Below are 12101 nucleotides of genomic sequence, written 5' to 3' on the forward strand. Positions count from 1 at the left end.
ACCCTCTTCAGGCCTCCCTTCTGAGGCTGTGTTTCAACTATGAGAGTAACCATCCCAGACCCAGCAGGACCATTCTATAACCCAGTGCTTGTCAGGACGACTGAATGAGTGTAGCTACGGACATTTGGTGAAGCCGAGAGCGCCAAGGTGGATGTGAAGTTCTTACTATTGTTATTCCTACAAGCAGAAGACCAGGGTAGGCCAAAAGCAGCATGCTCACTCTGCCCCTCACATACCTACGGCAGACATTACTAATCAATCCAGCACTCTTCCTCCTTAGATTGACCAGCGATGTCTGCAGTGGAGTGGGAGGGAGGTAGGAAAGGAAAGCTCTTTGCCATTGCAATGCTGCACAGAGTTTACAACTTGGATACCAACACAAGTCTCCAAATAGGTGCATGAATGCTAATCACTGGCCCTGTTTAGCTCAGATACCTACTCCTGGGCCAATTAGCTGCAACTGGGAGTAGGGGCAGAAGGCAGAATCTGTCAGAAGATAGTAACTACCATTCACACTTGAGAGAAGGAAACATCTACTAGAAGAAAGCACGTTGTTCTGCTCAGGTGGAACTATTGTTCTCCTCTGGAAAAGCCACTACCCCGGGTTCTGAGGGTAGCACCAAGCCACGTGGGAGATGAGCCAACAAACCCAGGGAGGTTAAGTGGTATGGATAAGATGACCCTTTAGAACCGTCTGCCCCCAGCTTCTGTGCTTTTTACCTCTGGGCAGGCAACAAGGTTTGCAAACACCCATGTGTTACCCAGCCAACCTTGCAGAGACCTGCAGACCCTGCAGCCAGAGGGCAGCCTGAAAAGTGAGACCCAGGGAGCCCTTGGCCAGGTTCTAAGAGCTGAGAAGCAACCACAATGAAATCCAGAAGGCTCTTTATAGAGAAGCCTCCAGTTTGGGAACAATCCCGCTAAGTCATAAATGCTTCAAATTCCTCAGCTTTTGCCTTCAGAATTTCTGGCAGCCCCGGGCAGAGGGCAAGTGTTCATGGACAGACACAGATTTTCCTCCGCTAGGGAAGGCCAGGCTTGAGACAAAGAAGCCAGCAGACCAAGTCTCTCCTCTAGAAAAGTCTGGAGGGGGACTTCCCTGGTGGTCCAGTGGCTGAGACTCCGTGCTCCCAGTGCAGGGGGCCCGGGCTCGATCCCTGGTCAGGGAACTAGATCCCTCATGCATGCCGCAACTAAGAGTTCGCATGCGGCAAGGAAGATCCCGCACAGGGCAAGGAAGATCCTATGTGCCGCAACTAAGACCTGGCGCAGCCAAATAAATATAATAAATATGTAAAAGGAAAGAAAAGTCTGGAGGTGGGAAGGGTTTCACTGTGGAGGCTAGGGTGCCCACCCAGATTCCCCTTAGGACCCAAGCTCTCATTCCCCCGTAACTCCTCCGTCCCCCTCCCGCCATAGCTGTCTCCCACACGGCCAACGGCCTCAGCCAAGGAGGCGGCTGGGTCCAATTCTACACGGCCTCCCCTGGAGACCCAATCACCAGTCCACGTGGGCACCAAGGCCAGTACCTTGTTTCTGTCCAGGACCTCTCTGCGCAGCCGGCCCGGCTTCGGAGCTCCCGGTGAGAGTTGCGGCTGCCTCAGCGTTCACCTTTCCTCCCGCCGGCTCCTGCCAGCCCTCACAGCTGTTGGCCCTGTGATCAGTGCTCCCAACAGGTGGATCTTGTTCCCCACTCCCCTGTCTGCCTGGTGTTGGCAAACCTCCATCTCAGAGCCTGCTTCCCAGGAAGCTGAAATGTAGAGCCTGGAAAGGGAAGGAAGAGTCATGGGGTCTGGATGCTGGGAGCCCCGAGACATAATCTCACCAGCCCCACCATCCCACCCGTGGAAACAGCCTGCCCGGGGCTGCAGAGCTGACTGGTGGCAAAGCTGGCCCCATTGCCCTCCACCTTTGTGGGATGATACTAAAATTCCTGACATGTTTGATGTGGGGCTACACCCCATAGGCCTGCAAGGCTTGTAGTTGCCCAGCCTCGACACAACTAACTGGCCCAGAAACAGCGACAGAGCCATCAGTGGTTTAACGGATAGGGAGATCTTACATATCTAAAGCAACACCCCACCATGTGCGCCAGATAGCAGGGAAGACGTGACAGCACTCCTCACCACCCAGGGGAAGATGGAGGCTACCATTTATAGGGGGAATTAACATCGGGTTGGCTCATTGGCTACCAGGGAAACCAGCAGCAGGGGCACGCCCCTCACAGCCCCTCAGGTTAATGACCGTCAGGAGAGCAGATGTTTTCCTTTAATAAACTCGCAGGTGCAGCTGTTCTGGCCAAAGGGGCAGGGAGCAAGCACGTTCATGTCAGTAGGGCGGAGGTGAAGCAAGGGTAGGTCAAGCAGGGGATGTACAAAGAGCAAGAGAACAGCCATCTTGAGCGGCCTGACCATACATTTGAATACCTACTCTGTATATAAGCATTTCCCCTAATCTTCACAGCACCCCTGTGAGGGACATGTCATCAGCTTCACTTTTCACAGATGTTATAAATGAGTTGCCTGAGGTTGCATGGCTTGGAGATGGTGGAGCCAAATTCCAACCCAGGTCTGCACGACTCCCCAGCCCGGATTCTGTGCACGAGTCACAGTGCCGCTAGCTCTTTGGGAGAAAATGGGTTGTTTATGACACATACGAGACCCTCGTGGGTCCCATCCCCTGCTGCCTCTGGGTGAGGATGGCCCGGGGAGGCGCTTTGTGGACGAGGCTGTGCTCCAGGCCTCAGCGGGTCCTGACCTGAATGTGGCCCACGTGTAGTCACTCCTTTTGCAGATCAAGTTCCCACTTACTCCTCAGGGCAGCCCTGTCAGGTTGGCCTTCCACCCCAGGAATGCCAGAGCTTGCAGAATCAGGAGTTAAGCCAAATCCCCTGCTGCTCCCCAGGGATGTCCCCAAAGGTGACAGAAATGTGTCACACTCGTGCTCTATACACTAGGCTGAGTCAGAATTGCTGTGACTCAGGACATGGCTCATTGAGGAGGCAGCAGGTTGTATGTCCAAGACGATGTACAACGGGGAAGGGGGGGAGGATAAAAGCCTCCTGACAAACCAGCCAGGAGAGAAAAGGGAAGGCTTACCTCTGCACAGGCAAGAAAGGGAAATGGCCAGAAAACCAGGGGCAGGCCCACCAGTTCCTGTGGGCGCCCCTGCACCGCTCCTGCATGTACACACACACCCCGACCCTGTGCACCTCAGGCCATGCGGCCTCTACCTGCAAGGTCAGTCTCCTTTCAGGCCCTGAGCCCACAGAGGGCCCCTCAGCGCCCCAGCGATGTTACCTTCCTCACGCCTATGAGCCTGAGTGGCTGAGGCCTAAGAGGCTGCGAGTCTGAGCAGCGGCCTCTCGCCGTTCCCCAACACACCTGCGTTTCTGCCCCAGTTTCCTTTCCTGGCTCTCGTATTTCCCAAAGAAAGTACGGCCGATCATGAGTTCAACCCGCTTGACTGAGGTCCTGACATCATGCCCAGCCTTGGCTCCCTTCCCCAGGGGTTAGGGGTAGGGATGTCAGTATCTGTGCCCCCAAATCTGGCCACTGGTTGTGGTCTCCTCAAAGGGATAGCGTTTCCAGCACTCGGCCACCGATGGAGGGTGTTGGAGGCTGACGATGGAGGGTGGTCAGAGGAGGTGGCACTATACGGCTGCTGAAGCTCAGACAAGGTTTAGACGGGGTGGACCTGGGAAGGGCCAGCCCCACAGGCAGACGTGGTGTCCAATATCCAACATCAGGCAGAGGGTGGAGATTCTGGCCACCTACCCAGCTAGTGACCAGGAGCTTGGCAGACTGGGAGCTTCAGGGAAATCCCTGGAGTTCAGGGCTGAGCCCCAGGCCACACAAGGTCTCAGGGCTGGGCCCTGACCTCTAGGCCCAAGGACTGAACTGCATCTGGATCAGCAATGAGAGCCCTGGAGAGGTGGGGCCAGCCAGGGCAAGAAATAAGGGGTCCTGGACCCAGAGGTGCTCATGCACTCAGCAACGTTTGCCTGAGAAAAGCCAAGAGTAATCAGTCCCTGAAAAGTGACCCAGGGTAGGCAGGGGTGTACCCCAGGAATGCATACAAGAGACGAGCTATAAAGGTGCTCAGCCTGGTACAGAAGCATCGGGGCTGCAGAGCAGGGCCAGTCCAGGTAACACGTGAGATGTGTCATCAGGCAAGGAGTCCTGAGACCCGTGTTCAAGAGCCAGCTCCACGCCTGAGATGCTGGGAGACCTTGGGCAAGTTGCGGCACCTCTGTCTCAGGTGAGTCCCTGCAGAAAATGCACGGGGCACTCAGCAGCAGTGAGAGTTTAATGAAGTCACTGTTTTCAAAGCTGGGGGCAGGGCTGAGGGAGCAATGAGGGACAATGAAGTGCTGGAGACAGCAGCACTGGGGACCTGGTACCACGCCAGGGCCAGGAGTAGGGCCCTTACAGGGACCCAACAAAATCTATAGCTGCAAGAAAGGGCCGCCAGACAGGAGCCGTGGCTTTTGGTGGAGGAACCTACTCACTGCTGCCAAACCAAGGCCAGGCAGGGAGGAGCAGGCAGCTGAACACCCCCACTTTCTCCTCCGGCCCTCGAGTCTCCTGCCGGAGGCCAGGGGAGCCCAGCTGTTGCCGTCTCCTGGGGGCACAGAGAAGCGTGAACAAAGTTTAGAAGCAGGCCTGGAGGGGCAGACAGAGACGATCCAGCACATCCTCTCTGAAAACATTTCCTCATCCAAAAAAGGAGGAAACCATATCTGTCCTGCTAACCTCCAAGGAGGCTGTGAGGATCGGGCAGGTGGGGTACTGGGGCACTTCTGAAGTCCCGCTCAGCTCTCAGAGCCTAGGATTCTCAGCAAATGAAACCACTAGAAGGAAGGACTGAGAAGGGCACCTGGGACAGAAAAGTCTGTGGAAGCTCACAGAGCCAGTCTGGAGACCCAGAGTTCAAACTTGAGTTTAAATTTAAGTGGCCACCACAGTTGGCACCAACTTCCTCAGGAGACAATGGGTATACGTAAAAGGAGTAGTTAAAAGGCCCAGGTTCAAATTCTGGTTTTGCCACTTATTAGGTAAGGAACAGTACTAAAGAAAGACACTATCCTGAACTGTAAAAATGGGAGTAAACTCTCACAGCCTTGTTATAAAGATTAAATTCAAAGAGATGATATGTCACAATGCCTGGCATACAGTTTGTTCTCATTAAATAGGAGCTCTTTACTTTCCTTTCTTAGGGACACAGGACATGGAAGAAAATGGCACAGACTTAGTGTGAAATGGTGAAAATAAAAGTGAAAAAGCAAGTGAGCTTGGCTTGTCTCAGGAAATGGGTTGCCTATGAAACCAGTCCCCCTAAAGGAGGGCTGGGGAAGGTCTGAAAGAACCCCAAAATGCTTTAAGACAGGTAATATGAGACCATAGAGTGACCCAACGTCAATGTCCAGAGATGACTCAGCCTCAGGGTAGAACGTGGTCCAAAGCACATACCAGCCAAAGCTTCAGGTCCTCCGGCAGCTGGCTCATCAAGTCTTGGTGAACACATACTCCTTCAAAGGGCATCCTGCGGTTTCCAGGTGCCCTGGTGGTTGGGATAGGCATTTAGGATAAACCCTTGGGCGTGTGCTGTCTCTGTGTGAGGCGCCAGCTCCCTGTTAGTTGCATGAGGGACGTGAATCGGGTACTGAGGAAGCACGCCTGGATGCAGAGCCAGCAGTTCTGGGTGCAATTCCCACTGTGCCACTAGTTGCGGCTTCTCCTTGAGTCTCTTTTTCTCAGAAACAGCAGAAGAGGAGTGATGATAATCTCCACTTCACAGAGTTTCCATGATGACTCCGAAAGAGTGCATGGAATGTGGAAAAGTACTCACCCAAGGGTGCGGAAGATCAAGGGGGAGTGTCCCGAGTTCTCTGCTCTCCTGTAGGTGGAAGTGCCCAGCGGGAAAATGACTCTCCCATCAAAGGCAGAGGGAGGGCTAACTCTTCCCTGCCTCAGGGCAGGAGGGAGTTTATGCTGATTGGTATGGAGAACAGACATCCAGGCCCCAGAACTCTGAGTACCAAGGTCATAGGGAGAGAAGTCATTTGGGGATTTGCGGTGATACTAGTAGGGCAAACCAATTAGACAGACGTAACCTCCAAGATAGCTAATTCACCAAGACTGTGCTCACAGCCAACTGAACCACTGTAGATGCTGAGAATTCCCCGCAGGTCCATGGAAGGGGCATCCAGTGAAACTCGGCAGTGAGGTCCCAGGCAGGGAATACAGAAGCTGGAATGAGAGGACTCCTGCCTGAGTCAGGGCAGAGATAACTCCCCCCGTAACTCTCAGACCTCCCCCGACCCATGGTGTACAAACTGGGTAAGGTTCTCATTGTAGAGTGTGGGATCAGTCATCCCCAGCAAACCCTTCTGTTATGCTCACAAGAGCTCCAGGTATTGGTGATGAGGGAAGCCAACCTAGGTAGACTCTGTCTATAAGCTTAGTGATCCTAGTTCTCAGGATAGGCCAACTGAAGAAGCTCCCCAATTCCCAGTCTTCGTTGGAAAAAAATGATCTCTTAGGCAGACTGGCTTCTCTCTGGACGTGCTTCCTGGGACACCAGCTCCCAGCACAATTCCTGGCCCCTCACCAGCACTCAGTGAATGATCATGCTTTCATTCCCCCGTGGGATGTACTGCCATCCAGACCCAAGAAAACAACACCCATGGTCTAATATTTGTACCCAGCCTACTGGAGAAGGACTTCTGGAAGCAGTCTGCACCCAATGCCCCAGAAAGAACCGAGACCCCAGGCCCCAGCACATCTTAAAGGAGAGAAAGCCAAGCATCCCAGGCCCAGGATCTCCAGCTGTCTGGACCCAGTTAACAAGGCAGACAGCTTTTGCTGTAGTCCCTGAGCATCACAGCTCCTCCAGATGCTAGGCTGGGCTCTGGGGGTTCAGAAAGGCATAAGACACATCTTTACCCTCAAAATGGTTATCCTCAGACTTGTAAATAGGTCTGAGTGATAGGAAACAGAAGGCATGGAATAGGGGTAAGTGTTGAAAGAAGGACAGGGGTTGGGTCGTGAAAGACCTTGAATGTCAAGCTAAGGGACTGTCTTTGTCCCGTGTTCAGGAGAGAGAGAGGGTCTCCCAGTTTCTCTAAGCTCAGAAGTGATAAGATCAGGTGTGACCATGCAAGGAGAGGGAAAGAGGGGCCCTGCCTGTTCCCTGGGGTCACAGCCTGGCCACCAGAGCAGTGCTGATGGGCATGTCAGCTCCCCTGGCCCACAGAGTCCAGGTGCCAGGTGGCTTTGTCCCTACTCTCTTGCTCACTTTACCCCCAGGCTCCTTATGCTTCTTGCCAGTATGATCAGAGGACTTGGATGGTCTTGTTGAAGGCCCAGAAGTCTTCAGACTTCACAGTGTAATATAAATGTTAGAGCACTGGCTTGGAGACAGGCAGGTTGGGTTCTAGAACCAAATTTCCTTTCTGAATGACTTTGAACGGGACATGACCACTCTCTGAGCTGGGTTCTGTTACTGGAGAACAGCTTTGCTCATTGCTGGGGGGGAGGGGGTATGCAATGAGATCATGTGTGTCAAGGCAGCTTGTGTGCCCTGAGCACCCAGAATGAGGTCAATCAATGCTTGCCGAACATGAACCTAGCAGCTCAGGCTGGGAGCTTTTCAGGAGGAAGCCCAGCCAGGCCCAGCCCAGCAGGAAAAAGTTCCCTAGCTGGGAGAATTCCGGGGATCACCAGTATTCTAAGACCATATCAGGCAGTGCTCTGACCCCTCCACTGTCCCCAGGGTGGGAGAGGCTGGGGCTCTGCTCCAAGTGTTTATAGGCTATTAATAGTTCATAGCAGCAGGGCTGCAGGCCACTGTCCAAGGGACTTCTCTTTTCCCCGCTGCTCTCAGCTACTCTGCTCTTTAAACCACTTAGAAAGAGTTGTATTATTTAGGAAAGCTGGTGAGGGAGAGGGCATGAAATCCATCCTAGAGAAGACCACCACTTTCTCCCCAATTTTTGTTTCCCAACAAATATCTATATATTTCATTTTTCTATATATTTCTAGTAAGGTAAATGAAAGTCTTCCTTTTCTGCTCTTTGAGGCTTTTTTTAGATTTTGTATAAAGAGGAGTTCACATTGTAAAGCACTTTGACATTTTTTCATTTAATCCTTATCCTGAGGTAGCAGCTCCTTATATCCCCATTTTGTAGGTAAGAAAACTGAGGTTCTGAGAGCTTATGTGATTCAGCAAGAGCTGCAGAGCTGGCAATGGAATCTCCAGGATCAAGGTCAGGATTTCTTCCTCCAAGTCCTGCACTCTTTCTAGTGCCCCCGCCCACCCACCTCCCTTGTTTCCCTAAGGAACTCCCTCCAATGGCTTTTCAGAGTTTCTCTCTGAAGAGCACAGGAGAAAAGAATTCAGAGTTTGAAAGGACCTGCAGCATTTCCCACACAAGGCAGGAAGCCCTCCCACAATATTCCTGGCAGATGGACGTCCTGTTTCCGGGAAGGGGAAGGGAGGAGAACCAACATTAACAAACCCGTGAAGGAGTGTATCACATAGGTCGCCTGCAACTAGAGAAAGCATAAGTTCTGACCTGACTGGCCTAAATCAAAAGGAAACTTCATCTATTGTATGTAACAAGAATTCCAGGGCTGGTTAATTCGGTGGTTTTGTGATGTCATCAAGGACACAGGTTCTTTCTGGGGTTCATTGCTGCCATCCTCAGCGGTCAGTGTTTCTCCACATGGGCCTGAGACGGCTGCCTCCGTTCCAGACCTCACAGGCAGACTCAAGAAAAGCCAGTGCAAACATAACAGGATTTATTTCCCCCTATGTGTCTTCTTCTTCCTCTTTTTTAAAGCAAAAACACCTTTCCTGGCATCCCTTAGTGATGTTCCCGCATGTCTCCTCGGCCAGGACTGAGCCTCACGGCCACCCTTAAAACAATCTCAGGCAAAGGGAGTGAGATCACCAGGATGACTGGCCTGAAATCATGAATATTTTTTATGCCTCCCTGAGTCATGGAGAGGGAGCATGGAGCCCTGAATACAATCAGGATTCTGCCAGCAAGGAAAAAGGGGAGAATGGTTTGGGCGGAGCTGACCAACTATCTCTGGTGCTGGTAAATGCTATTTTCTCTGGCTTTAGGGGAAAAAAAAAAAATGACATTGAGAAGAACTCAATGACTTGAATCCTTGTCTGTTGGATTTTACCCAGCCTCTCACTCACTTCTGTAACCCCAAGCGTATCCAGAACAATGCTTTTCAGATAGGTGGTGCTCAACAAACCAGCTGGATTTAATGCAACAGACATTTAGGGGTTGCCTACTATGTGCCAAGAAGTTTGTAGGGTGATGGCGGTACAGAGATGAACAAGGCAGAGTCTTTACCCTTGAGCTTACAATCTGGTACCTTTGGGTTATTATTATTTTTATTGTTGTTATTATTTACTAACATTTACTTAAGCACACATAATGTGCTACAAGTTTTGGAAATATATAACATTCATGTCAAGATTCAGGGTATTTTTTTGTACCCCATTTAACAAATAATTGACACTGTAGGGCAGGAAGTAACTTGCCCAAAGTCTCAGGGTTCGTGGGCGTCAGACACAAGGACAAACTCGGGTCTGCCTAATTCAGAGACCACTCTCTTTCTGTCAGTCGTGTTCTCTGTGACCCTCGCCCTACTGATGTTCTAGCTTACCAATTAAAAAATGTATAAAGTTAAACTAGCATGTGGGTATGTAGGTCTCAAAAGTTATTGTCATAAGGCCAATTTTTGCTTATCTCTCCTGGTCTTTTTTGATCTACTCAGTAGGGATTGCCCTTCCCCTTCCAAGAGATGCAAAGTTGAGCAGTTTTGCCATTTTCTTCTGACTCTTAATGCCTCACATAAAGATTCCAGCAAAACAGTTGGAAGATTCAAATGTCTCCCCTCCCTCAGCTGGAGACATGTCAGGGAGAACCCACAGTCAGGGACGTGGGGTGCTTCTTCTCTCTTTGCTCTCTAGACAACAGATTTTCCTCAGGTCAGAATCACTGGTGAGTCATTTCTGGAATCCAGCAGTTCCCCCACTTTTACCACCAGCCTCTGGTACCTCTGGGCCTTCTAGAACTGCCTCAGGATGATCCAGGGAACACGCTCTAAGATGCCACAGGAGAAAATGAAAGACATTTGTTGGCCAGCTTTGCTCAGAAGTGTCCTTCTTGACATGTCATGTGCTTCAGGATCCCACTGGGTCCGCTATGAACCCATGCTTCTCTCTTCACCAGCACACACTGCTGGATGTTACTGGGGTATACTCTGCCCAGAGTCCATCTCCCTCTCTGGATTGAGGATGCTTTGTGCCTTAAAACAGATCTGCTGCCATCCTCCTGGGAGCCCAGAATCCCAGGAGTAGGCACTCAGCCACCCATCTGGCCCAGGAAGTCGGTTTGAAAGGGATTATAAGAAATTCCATAAACATCGCTCCCTAAACCCCAGTGAATCCCACTGCAGGTCTCTCGGTGCCCTGGGCCGTCGTGTCTGGCATCTGAACTCCTTAGAGCACAGACGTATTTCTACGTTGGATGCACCCAGGAAGCTTTCTCCTCTCCCTCGGGGGCAAAGAGCAATGGGCCGCTTCTCAGAACCCTTCAGGCTCTGTGCCAGTTGCTCAAAGTTCTTCTCCTTAAATAAGTGCTTTCTGGGGAAATTTGGTCAATAACCTCCCACTGGTCTCCCAGGGCTCACAAGGTCTTCAGAGGTTGGGCTCGGGGTGAATGTGGGCCTAGCCTCTGTCATTTTTATCACATGCTCTACCCACCTACTTCTACCTTCTCTCACCTGAGTTCCAGTTTCCCCTCTTTTGTTCACCTTAGTTTTTCTTGTCTCAGTCTCTTTTCCTGGATGCTAAATAAGACCTTCTTGCTTATGGCCAGTGTTGTAACATAGTGAGAACAATCAGAGGCCTGAGATTCAGGCTACAGTCAGGTTCCAATCCACATACTTCTATTCACCGCTCTGAGATCTAAAGTAACTCTCCTGAGACCCAATTTCCTCTTTTGTAAAATAGGGATAATAGTTCCTACTTCACAGTGCTGTTGGTGGATTAAATGAGATCTTTTGCACAGGGGGACTGGTACATAGCCTGGCATATTGTCAGATACATAGTCCATGTCAGTCAGCATCACACCATGTAGCCCACCTAAACAGACTCACTAGTGTTCCATATAGGTTTCTTGAACTAACCTGAAATAGACATTTTCCAGATTTCTGGGCTGCACTGGAAGGGTTTCCTCCACCATCCCTATCTCGGTTTTTTTTTTTTTTAAATCAAAAGCTTGAAAGTTGAGGAGGCACTGGAGAGAGGGCAATGAAGTAAGCCGGATGCTAGAAGCCCAGACTGCCTTTGGCTCAGTCCAGATTTGAGGGAAACCTGGAATTACTGCGATTTCATCACAGCAGCTGGTCCAAGATAAACCTGCCAGAACTGCTCAGAGGCCAGATCTGGATTGCAGTGATAGCCGGGGCCTGCTGAGAAGCAAGGAGAAACTATTTATCTGACATTTCTTCAACCCCAACCAAGAATTGTCTTTGGCTCAAGATGCCGTTGGGACTGGTTTTCATTTGCATGGAGCTCATTTGAGCATCGAGCCTCTGACAGCAGAGACTTCTTAGAAAGACTTCCATTCCCCTGCCTCCCTTCCACGTGTGCCTTTCTCCTAATTCGGAAATAATGATTCATCCAGGAAGGCTAATCCCCTGGTCTTACTTGTGCTTGGATTGTGCCAGAACCTCACATATAGGTTTTCTCTGATTCGGTTCCCCACCCAGTCTGTACAGGCCTGGGCAGCAGTGAAGATGGCCACCAAGGAATATTTGCCCTCCTTCCAAATTGGCAGGCTTCATCTAATCGAACCCACGTTAACCAATGGGGCACATTTTAATACACTTCGCTGTTTCAAGCTGTGACAGAAAATTAGAGTGTGAATCTTCTTAACAGCCGCTTCTAGAGTGGCTGTCTGAAATCTCTGCATCTTTGACTCTTTGGTGCCAACCAAAGAAAGACTAGTCCATTTATTATATACGTTGGAGGGGTTTTAAGACAGTCATGTCTGGACGAAAATGCCACCA

At 50.8% G+C, this 12101-nt stretch overlaps 2 long non-coding RNA genes across 2 annotated transcripts in view; both read right to left on the reverse strand.

The window, feature by feature from the left end:
* Positions 1-12101, reverse strand: part of LOC309667525 — a 616044-nt gene that overhangs the window by 90997 nt on the left and 512946 nt on the right. The gene's annotated exons all lie outside the window — the stretch shown is intronic.
* LOC309667519 overlaps positions 8384-12101 on the reverse strand; it is a 373680-nt gene continuing 369962 nt past the window's right edge. The window contains exon 4 of the long non-coding RNA XR_014267798.1: positions 8384-10129. This is a non-coding gene — a long non-coding RNA (uncharacterized lncRNA). The remainder of the gene's footprint in view (positions 10130-12101) is intronic.

This window comes from Balaenoptera physalus (assembly GCF_965194825.1).
Source record: "Balaenoptera physalus genome assembly, chromosome: 10".
Taxonomy (NCBI): domain Eukaryota; kingdom Metazoa; phylum Chordata; class Mammalia; order Artiodactyla; family Balaenopteridae; genus Balaenoptera; species Balaenoptera physalus.